We start from the raw sequence: 11,922 nt of genomic DNA on the forward strand, positions 1-11,922 counted from the left end.
TCGGGTATAGATGAGAGGGAAAGAGAGCTTCGGTGAGTAACGTTCATACATAAATCTGATTTGATACGTAGATCTAATTGGCCTACCTGGCGATAAGATCAAGATGTGAGAGTGGTGTATGGCGTATAGTGTATGGTGTGAGAGTGGTGTATGGCGTATAGTGTATGGTGTGAGAGTGGTGTATCATTGTATGGTGCATAGTGTATGGTGTGAGTGGTGTGTGATGTGAGAGTGATGTGTTATATGGTGGTGCAGGAGGTACTTCTGCTGTTTTCTCCTGTAGGGATCTCTCTCTCTCTCTCTCTCTCTCCCTCTCACACACACATACACACACAGACGGACGAACAAAACCCAGCCGACAAGCCTTATTCCACCCGCACTGTCAAATATATTGTTGCTAAGAGTTCCTACCAACGAAATCACCACTACCACCCTCACCCCCTCTCTCTCTCTCCCCACTACCACTACCACCACCACCCACACTCCCCACCACCACCTACACCTTCACCATCCTCATCCCCTTCTTCACCACCCCAACTCCTCCCCACCAACTCCCACTCTCACACTACCACCACACCACCCACCACCACACCACCCACCACAATCACGACCACCACCACCACGATGAAATTCAGCATGACTCCGGTTTCTAAAATACACAGTACCGCTTTGTCGTGGAGGTCATGTTAGCTGTATTAAAAGTTTATCCTGGGAAAAGTTTCACGATGCAGGCGACAAAACTTTGATACGTCGGCCATTGAAAAGTTTCTGCCGCCGAGAAATTCCGCTTATAATTCAGTTCAAGGACGACTCGAGGAAAAATTTAATCAGGTCCAGAAAATCTGGTGTAAGGTGACTGCGGTGAGGTGGAGGTGTGGGAGGGATGGAGATGGAGGAATAAAGGTGAAGTGTGGGAGGGAAGAGGTGAAGAACTAAAGGCGAGGTAGAAGGAGAGACAGCGAGAGATAGACAATGATTGAGAAAATGATGTCAAATGCAAAAAAAAAAAAATGAAAAAGAGTGAGTGAGTGAGTTAGATTAGAAACGCTGAAGTTAAGTTTTGGTTAATTCACTTTACACCATTAAAATATGAACTAATACGATTTTCACCCACTAAATAGAATAGCTTAAGAAACTTAGAGAAATTAAAATAATTATACGATATAAAACTCTAGTTGGTTAAAAAATACCTTATAAAAACACCTAAGGAAAATAACACCCAAAAACGCATGTATATTTTTTTTTTACAAATGAGTGTTATTTTCTTCACCGTACCCGATGCACCATGCTAACTGCCAATGAGCGTCGGGGAGCATCTTAAATTTGATTAGTTCAACCAATCAACGACGAGTACCAATACTGTATTCCCAATCTTCCCCACCTAGTTTTTCAGTTGTGTCCAGCCCCTCCTGAGCATGGATGGGTGTGAAAATTTTGATTATTATTTTTCTTTTTCAGACACAACTAAAACAATGATGTTAGAGACTTTTTAGTAATGCACATCATCCTTACAGAAGCTATAACTGTGGTCAATGTAATAATCCTTGTGTCTATAGGTTAGGTTAGGTTAATTTTCAGTTCAGAAGAGTTTGCATAAGTAATAAACTTCAGAAACGGTTAAAACAATAAAAATACAAAAAAAATATGAAAACTATGAATGATAAGGCGACCTTAAATCACACAATTACCTTAAAACGATTTAAAAACTACCAATAACAATAAAACACAAGACAAACTGAACGACCATATCAATCACTAATAACTAAAGCCTTATGTTTTAATTCAGACCAAAAAGGTAAAAACAAATTGAAAAAAAACACCGAAAAAGATAGGAAATTGGAGTTTGGAAATACAAATAAAACAAGAGGGCAGTATTTAGGTTGTTCAATCAGTGACTTTTTTTTCTGACACGTTCAAAAAACTTGTGATGTAAAAATGTGAGAGAGGTTCACGGGACAATCTATCGAGGCGCTGAATGTGTTATTGTAAATATTATTTTTTTTTGTGTTCTTTCTCCACATTTTTTGTTCCCTTTCATAAACGTTTATCATTGGGTCTTTTATTCTGAAGTTTATTTAACGTTTAACAGTAAAGATGACCAAATATTTTATTGCAAATTTTATAAAACTAATTTTGTATTTTATTTAAGACGAGAATTTTTATTTTTAATTTAAATAGAATTAATATAGCTTGTTGTGTATAAAAGCTGAATATTTTATTGTAATATTTTGGTAACTAATATTGAATGTTAATTAAAATATTAACAGCTCTTGTTTTGTAAGACTCTTGAATATTTTACTATGATTTTAAAACAATAATATAACATTTTATAAAAGATTGAAGGATATTTTATTCTGAATTTCATATAACTAATATTACAAGAGATCTAAAAAAAAGTCAGGTATTTTATTCTATATTTTACATATTAATAATACAGCCTATTATATGCTGCAAACGGGATATATTATTCAAACCATTATATAACGTCATATAACAAAAACAATTATTCACGTTTTATATAACATTTCATATCATACGATATATAAGAATTACCTGATGTTTATAGTTTCTTTTATATTGCAATTAGTGTTTAAGAAAAGCGGTGGGTCTAACAAGCTTGGCCACCTGTTGTTAAGTAATTAATACAGGTAACGGTATACTCATACTGACAGGTGTGTTAAAGATAATGATATCGCTCCCAGGTATGTGATAGTGAGTGTATCGTGTGTGTGTGTGTGTTATTATTATTATTAGTAGTAGCAGTAGTAGTAGTAGTAGTATAAATATAATCGTTGTCGTTCATTATCATTACTATGATCACTAACATTAATACTATTACTATCATAACTACTAGTAAAATTATCACCATTAACATCACTATCACCAACACTCTCTTGACTAACATTAATCCGCGTATATTATATAGCAAAGGCATCACCAGGTCTTACAACGTAATGTAAACACAGTCTGTAGTAAGTCTCTCACAAGGGGCACTCAAGACGTGATAGTGGCCAGCCTCCACTACTCTGCTGCCTTGTCGAAGCAAAGTGAAGCAATCTTAAGTACTGGATGAAGGCGGGTTGTGTTGGTTGTGTTGTGTTGTGTTGTGTTGGGGAGGGGAGGGGAGGGGAGGGGTGGATATGCACTTGTACGACGGCTGGTTGTAAAGGGTGATGGTGGTGATAGTGGGGGTTGAGGGGTGTGGTGGGAGTTGTGTTGTGTCGTTGTTTGTGAACTGAGAGGATGTGTGTGTGTGTGTGTTTGTGTGTTTGTGAGGTAATAATACAAATTAAAGTGTGTTGGTGCAGTAACTCCGATGTGGTAACAGCATCATGATGGCGGTGCCTCAGCTCACATACGAACAAATTTGTCTCCTAAAACTAGATATTCATTTCAGCTTGAAGTAGACACAGAATCACTTAAGTTGATGCCTTAGCCTACGTATGAATACAACTCACTCACACACACACACACACACACACACACGAGCTATGATATAAGGTGGGATACACAATGAACACTGAACAGAGAACATAGGTGGGCAGCTATGAGGGGTGAAGGAGAACAACCAGGGTGGTGGCCGAGCCTGGGTGGTAGTGGTAACAGTGGTGGTGGTACTAGTGATGGTAATGGTGGTGGTATTAGTGGTGGTAGTAGTGGTGGCGGTTGTAATAGTGGTGGTGGTGGTCAGGCCGGGGTAGTGGTGGTGGTGGTGGTGGTCAAGCCGGTAGTGGTGTGATAGAACAAGGTTGGTGGTTGTGTGTAACGCGGGTGGTAATCGTCATTCACCGCCAAGGCAAAAGCTTATTATGCCGCCCACTGCCGCCCACTGCCTTCCTCTACTCACCCTCCACTACCACCCACTGCTGCTGTCTCTCCCTTCCCCTCACTACCAACCATTGCTAACCTCTATTAGTGTACCGCCCACTGGTAACATCTACGCCACCCACTAACACTTACAACCACCCATTACCACCCACAAACACTCTTTTTTTTTGCGCTACCGTCCACAGAATGACCATGGAATGCATAATAAACTAGCCAATGTCTACATCAAATATCAATTCGATTCACCACACACTACCACTCTCAAATGTTATAATACCATTACCACTCCACCATCACCACCCACTACCACCACCCACTATTCTATCCCCATCTCAAGCGCTTCCTTCACTGGCCACCGCCTTTAGCCTCAAGTGGGTCGAGTGATATTGACCACAAAAACCACGTGACGTATTTCAGAGGACAAATTACACGACGAGGTGAGAACAAGAAGATAACTATTGTGGCGGATATTATTACGCTGGTCCTAACAGATGTGCTCCATGTTTTGTGAGCTGGGAAGATTATTTCTCCGTAAGCTGAGAGGAAGACAGTTTTGGACGGGAGCAACGAGATAGTTCTGTGAGATGCGTAGTGACTGCTGAGAGACTGTTGTTTGTTTCTGAGCTGAGAGGATAATATTGGATACTTGCTTGTGAGTAGATGTGTGAGATGGTTATAGGTGGTAAGGTTGTAGGTTTTGTGAGCTGGGAGGTAATCTTATCGATAATAATGTCTTTGAAAACTGAGATGAGACCTTTGATGGTCGTTAAGACAGGAACTTTTCTGAGCTGAGAGAACAGTAATACAGGACGTAGCTAAAGAAATTTATAATCTGAGAGGTAATATTGACGATAACAGTTTACAGTTTTACACGATAGTTCTGTGAGCCGAGAAAAAAAAATAGTAGCATTTATGAAAGTAATGTCCGTGAGCTGAGAGAACTATGTAGGGAATCTATCACCACGGTAATGGATTTTTTTGAACTGAGAAAACATTATAGCATTTAGTGAGCTGGGACGACAATTTTTGGTGGGTGGAAACAAGAGCTTAAATTATTATTGAGGCAGTAGTCTTATGGTCATGTAAAGAGGAGTTGCAGCTGTTCTGAGGGTTCTTTTATGAGCTGAGAGGAGCAGTTTTCTAGGCTGTTTCAACAGTAGGAGTTTTGTGAGCTGAGAGGAGAGTATTTTTATGTCCTGAGGGTTGGGCCATAAAGCAACCTCCTGAATTTTAACTAATGTTGGAGAGAGAGAGAGAGAGAGAGAGAGAGAGAGAGAGAGAGACGAACAAACAGCAGATACAACAAACAAACATACTGAAAAAACAAACAGCCAGACATTAAGACAGAAACAGAGAGACAGACATACAGAAAAAGACACTTGTCTGGAGGGAGTTATGTCTTAAGCGGTCGTCGCAACAAATTACTTTCCAAGTTTCTGTCTTAATGTGTTGTGGCGAAGGTTTTAAAGAGACAAATTTGCATTAGACATTTACAGACACTTTTGTTTGTGAGGATGGAAGATGTTGCAGGTACACACGGGGTATGTTGCAGGTACACACGGGAGATGTTGCAGGTACACACGGGAGATGTTGCAGGTACACACGGGAGATGTTGCAGGTACACACGGGAGATGATGCAGGCACACGAGATGTGGCAGGTACACACGGGAGATGTTGCAGGTACACACGGGAGATGTTGCAGGTACACACGGGAGATGTTGCAGGTACACACGGGAGATGTTGCAGGTACACACGAGCGATGTTACAGGTACACACGGGAGATGTTGCAGGTACACACGGGAGATGTTGCAGGTACACACGGGAGATGTTCTCTGTAATGATGTGTATGTTTCAACCATGGACAGTTCATGTTGCAAGAAGACGGGAGACGTGGCCATCGTGGATGTAAAATACTGCCTGCAAGTTATCGTAAACACGGGTAGGACATGTTGCAAGCAGAGACAGAGGATGTTGCTTCCACGGACGGAAGATATTGCTTGCAAGAAGATAAATTACTGGCAAGGAGAAAGATATTGCTTGGAGAGACAAGACATATTGCTTTTATGAACAAGATATATTGCTTGCATGAGCGAAATAGACTGTTTGCATAAATGAGATATATTGCTTGCATACACATAATATAACTCTTACATATACTAAATACTGTATATTGCTTGTATGAAGGAAATAAATTGCTTGCATGTACGAAATATATTGCTTGTATGAACGAAATATATTGCTTGCACGAAAAAATATTGTGATTGCATGAACGAAATATATTTCTTGCACGAGATTTAGCTTGCTTGGCCAGAGCATGTTACAAGTACAGACGAGTTATGATGCAGGCACGAACGTGAAGTTGGACCAGCGCGAACGGGAAGACATTCGTTGCTAGCAAGGTCGTATCAATTAGCAAGCATGATGCAAGACTGTTACAAGCACTGATGACCCAATTTCCTAACAGACAAACAGACCAACAGAGAGGAGGGGGCAGCAACCTCCAACACAGACATAAACAAAACCCTCACAGACATAAACAGAATCACAACAAAGACAAACAGAACCCTCACACTCAAACAGAACCCTCACACTCAAACAGAACCCTCACACTCAAACAGAACCCTCACATACACACAAAACCTTCACACACACACACACACACAATCACAACAGACACAAACAGAACCTCACAACCCACACAGACAACAACAGACTAACAAATATTACAACTCAATATGGATGATCTCACACGTCAGAGAAACACAAATCCCAGACTACATAAGGTGAAGGTATGAGTGGTGGTCTATCATCAGCCATCTCTAAACCAAGATATGTGGACCAGTTACCTGACAGTCAGAAGGTAGTGTAGATGGGTGGGGAAAAAAGTGGTTTTGTAGGTCCCCTTAGTAGAGAATTGGGGGATTACTTGAAGATTTTAGGAGGCCTAGTTTGTATCACCCTAAGTTTAAACACTCTAATGTTGACCTAATCAAACCTAACCTAATTCAATTTTACCTAACTTAATCTAATGTTACCGAGCCTAACAAAATATACGTAACCTAACCTAACCTAAACTAACCAAACCTAACCTAAACTAACCTAACCTAACCTAAACTAACCTAACCTAACCTAACCTAACCTAACCTAACCTAATCTAACCTTCCAAGATAGTGTTAGGGTGTTTAATTATCAGGTTATATAAGGTACGGTGGACGGCTAATCTTCAAGAGATCCGAAAGCAGACGAACGGGCGAGAGAGAGAAAAAACAACACAAAGACGTGTTTCGTGAGGGTTGGAAGTAACACTGATCTTGTACTGATTATAATTATCTTCGGTGTTTGTGTTGGTCTATCTGTCTTTCTGTCTCTCTCTCAGAAGAAGCATGTTAGATACCAAGTTCTAGAACAATTTTAGCTGCTCTCTCTCTCTCTCTCTCTCTCTCTCTCTCTCCTGACTATCTACTATCTAGGGAGGTGTTAAACGTTATTGGTTAACAAGAGAGAGAGAGAGAGAGAGAGCAAATTCACACCTCCCTAAAAGCACCCAACAGGTTTACGAGCATCCCCCAAGGAGAGTATCACGGCACCTGCTCTTTAACACACTCAGGCGCCAGGCTGTTGTTGACGTGTCTGTATAGCCCGGAATGTTTTAATATTATAACGGGTGACATCTGCATTATGACATAGACCAAAGCCTACACTCTGAGCCTTACAAGACGCATTCACCCGGAAGACGGTGGAATGTGGTCTCGTTATTTACGATGATAAGACGAGGGTCATCGATCCTCACTCGGCTTTCCCTGTTGACTTTAATGCTGAAGAAATGCTTTTGGTATCAGGTGTGAGTTGTGTAAATATCCTGGAATCGAGGTTAATGATATGCATCTCTTAAGCAACCATCGTTAAACAGAAAAAATCTTGTTCGAATTTAACCTTTAAGAAGTCTTGTTGATAAAAGCTGTGAAATTAACATCAACTACCCTCTTACATTCTACATTGATTTCATATACGCTCTGTGGGTGATTATCATACCTTGAATCTTGTTATTATTTCTTTTACACAACTAGTCAGTGTAGAAGTGGTAGAATAAAGCCATGAGCATCGTCTAAGAATATCCAAGATCTTCCAGTACTGTTAAAACGAGGATAAAGCTTAGACTATCCTTTTCTTAGAAGAGAATAATCACCATTAGGATCCATTTTTGTGTTAAGGTCTTGAAGAAAAGTGACACCTCAAACAGTGCTAAAAAAAATGAGATCCACGCTTAAAGAACTTGACCTTGGACTATTTAATGCAACTGTATACGACCTATTGTGATAACAGGTACACTCGCTCCAACAGTATCTTTACGATCTTGTGTGAGACAATATAACACAACGGACGAAGGATTTTGACAACCCTACCGAGACAACAGGAGTCGCAGTGTTCATTCTGAAATTCATCGGACCACTCAGTAAAGATACTTTTTTTGGAGCGAGTGTACGTGTAAGAACAGTACAGTAACCGACCCAAACAATGTGGTGAAGGACAGTAGTTGCCAGCAGAGGGCCAGAATACAGAATATCTAGTATGCTAACTGGGGCTGCTGCACCCATACCGAATACGACGCCTATAAGCCAATATACTGAACCTTTTTTTATATAAAATTGAACACTACCGAACAACACATATACGTACACTGTTCAAGAGTTCACACCACCTGACCTACTGTATCATAAATAACACAAGCGCTTAATTGACTCAAGTATCCTTGATACACTCTAACGATCAATCCTAAATTCACTTGTACACTGATTTTTCAACCTTGTGACTTGTAAAGAGCTCACTGTGTCCCCTTCTGGCCGTAAGCAATGGCATTAGCCTCAGCGCTATAAGATCAGACTGAACAGATCAGATTGGCTAAAATGCCAAAATTGTGATGCCGTCTTGTCAATAAAACTGTTAAACTAAGTAGCAGAAGTTTCTGTCTTTAAGAGAGGCAGCCGGGGAGATAGACAGAGAGGGAAAGAGAGAAAAGGAACAAAAATGTGAGTAAAACTTTGCAAGAGAAAGAGAGAGAGAGAGAGAGAGAGAGAGAGAGATATTGGTTGAGCAAAGTTAAGATTGAAGACAACTGAGAGAGCGAGAGAGAAGAAAGGTATGGCGAAAACAACTAAGAGAGAGAGACAGAGAGAGAGAGAGACTCCAGCAGCCTCTATCTCGTATGTCTCCATCTTTCTTGGTTCTCACACACCAAGCGCGATTTATGTTGCCTGTCTCTGCTTTTACTCTCTCTCTCTCTCTGTTGCTGTTTTACTTCTCTTATCTCTTTCATCTCACTCACTATTATCCTTATGCATTATCTCTTTAATTCTGTCTCTTTTTTTCTCTATTACTCTTATCATTATTCTCCTTTCCCCCTTCCTCTGTCTCTCTCTCTTATCTTCCTGTTTATCTCTATTGCTGCTGGTCTGTCTCTCCTTTCCCCCTTCACACACACACACACACACACACACACACACACACACACACACACACACACACACACACACACCGAGCAGAGGACAAAGGCTGGACACAGACTTTCCTCTCCCATAGTCACGTTGAGGACAATCTGTGTCGAGGAGGAGAACGGCCGACAATGTCCTTGTAATTAATCAGTTCTCTTTAGGGCCAGTCATGTTAGGACCCAAAAGCATTTGTGATTCATTTTTCTGATTCTTGAAGTTACGTTTTTTTTTTTTTTTTTAGTAACTGAGGTTGTGAGAACGTGCTGTATTCAGTCCACTAATGTCGGAGAATTGAAATGTATCTGTTTCATTTTTCATTCGTCTCAGAAAATTATTATTCGTGAAACTGGAGAGGTAAATAAAAGTTCTTAAGTGTTCCATTTCAATTACGCTTTAATACAATTAGTATCCATGAAACTGGAGATCTGAGAACTTATTTCACTGTTTTACTTCATTACGTTTCAGAGAGAGTTTATACCTGTACATGTACTTAGAATTGTGAGAATGTATCCGACAGTTTCACTTATTTTACAACTGAAATATGAAAAGCCAACGATTCTTATGTTGATTCTCTCTTTATCTGTTGACGCCTGTCATCTGGATCACTTAAGCTACGACTCCAAGGAAAATTCTGAAAAACTCCTACGTTTTCCCTGTCACCGCATATTGATACTGAAACAGTTTATTAAACCAGAAAAATACAGAAACAAAGTGAACCAAAACAAAAATATAGACATGGCCGAGCCAAGTGAGATCCGGGCCACTCTTGGTGACACCTCATATATACTGTACATTTATCTCAAGGAATTATTATATAACATTTAATATCACTTGGGATACGACATGTTACATGGAGTTAGTAAAAACATATTATAATGATACCACGTTTATCATATTCTTCATATATTGATACACAATAATCTGGTAAGTGGGTGGAAGCAATACGACATTGGCTGTGTTCCAGAGAAACAATAGAACAATCAAAGTCAAGATTATGTCGTGGTAACAAAATATATAATAACTGATAATGGTAATTTCTATCAACGGGACAACATAATTACGTTATAACTGTTTTTAATGACAATCATGGAGAAAACCTACGAGGGAAAAATCCTTCACTTAGTCGTGACATAAGTAAGAATCTTTGAGTATCTGTAACTGATCCCTCGCTCAGGTAAGAGAGTCAAAGGCGTTCACACAGTTCTGGTTAAGAGGGAAACATAAAAGCACGAGAGTTTGAGATCTCTTCTTTGAGTAATAGCCTCAGTGAGGCAGCTGAAGGCGTCTTACGTATCCAGTTATGGGGAAAACATTATTTATGAATCTATAAAAGTCCATATTTGAGTTGTACCTTACGTGAGCCAGGTAAACTTATTTTGTCCAATTACGTTCAGAATATATTTAGGGCTGTATAATAATAATGAGATAGGTAGCGGTATTTACTGTCCTTCTCACATCACCAGTTACTGATAAGAACATAAGAATCTTTTAGCATCTGTGGCGGTGATTTATACAAGTTGGCTGAGAAGGTTATAAGGTACTGGTATACTCCCCAACCTCGTTATGTGGGGTTGGATCCTTCTGACTCACAGACATATGATAAAAGAATATTGGAATCCGATCGTCTTCCTCACCAGCTAATGAGTTTCCTGGCTTGTTCATTACTTAGTTTTAATTTCTGTTATCTATAGACCGAGGGAAGCAATATTTACATGTTTTCTGCTAATCCATAAAATATTCGTTTTTCTTTTGTAAATAAGTAAAACCTGTGGACTTAATTTACATATTTTATATTTCTCAATGGAGAATATAAATATCACTTCTTTTTTGCACATATAAATTCAATGACATTCATTTCCATATTTTCTATCAAACCGATGGAAAATTGTAATTCCTCTTATGTATAGATATAAAGCCTGTGGACCTTGATTTACATATTTTCTATTAGAAAATCGTCACATTCATGTTATTTATAGAACAAATTTGTGGGAACTTTATATATATATATATATATATATATATATATATATATATATATATATATATATATATATATATATATATATATATATATATATATATATATATATATATGTGTGTGTGTGTGTGTGTGTGTGTAAATGTGTATGTCTATATATTGTATATGTGTACGTATGTGTGTGTACAGAACGATCCAAGACTGATCCTGTTACGTGTGTTCGACTGCACCTCCACCAAGAATAAAAACAACAACAAACATACAGAAAATCACATAATTGAGGTCCTGCCAACGTTTACCCAGAGAGAAACGGTCTTATCTTTTTGTTTCCCTGAAGACTCATTACACATAAACGTTTTCAAGAAATGATACAGATATTTGATTTGATTTAAACCCATTCAAGGATTTAGATTCATATGTTGAGAGTACAATGCCTGTATTAGGTGGCTTGACAGGTTCATTTTAGCTGTGTGTGGAGTAACGTTTGAGTTAAATAGATACAGTTGTATTTAAAATCAGCCTCATATATTGTTGGTGTTGTTGTGTAGAAAACATTTCACATTATTTCATTCTGTGCTTAGCTTATTAACTGTAAGATTAATTTCGTATTTTGTTTTTGGTAATGTT

The sequence above is a fragment of the Homarus americanus genome, unplaced genomic scaffold (genome assembly GCF_018991925.1).
Source record: "Homarus americanus isolate GMGI-L3 unplaced genomic scaffold, GMGI_Hamer_2.0 scaffold57965, whole genome shotgun sequence".
Lineage (NCBI taxonomy): Eukaryota > Metazoa > Arthropoda > Malacostraca > Decapoda > Nephropidae > Homarus > Homarus americanus.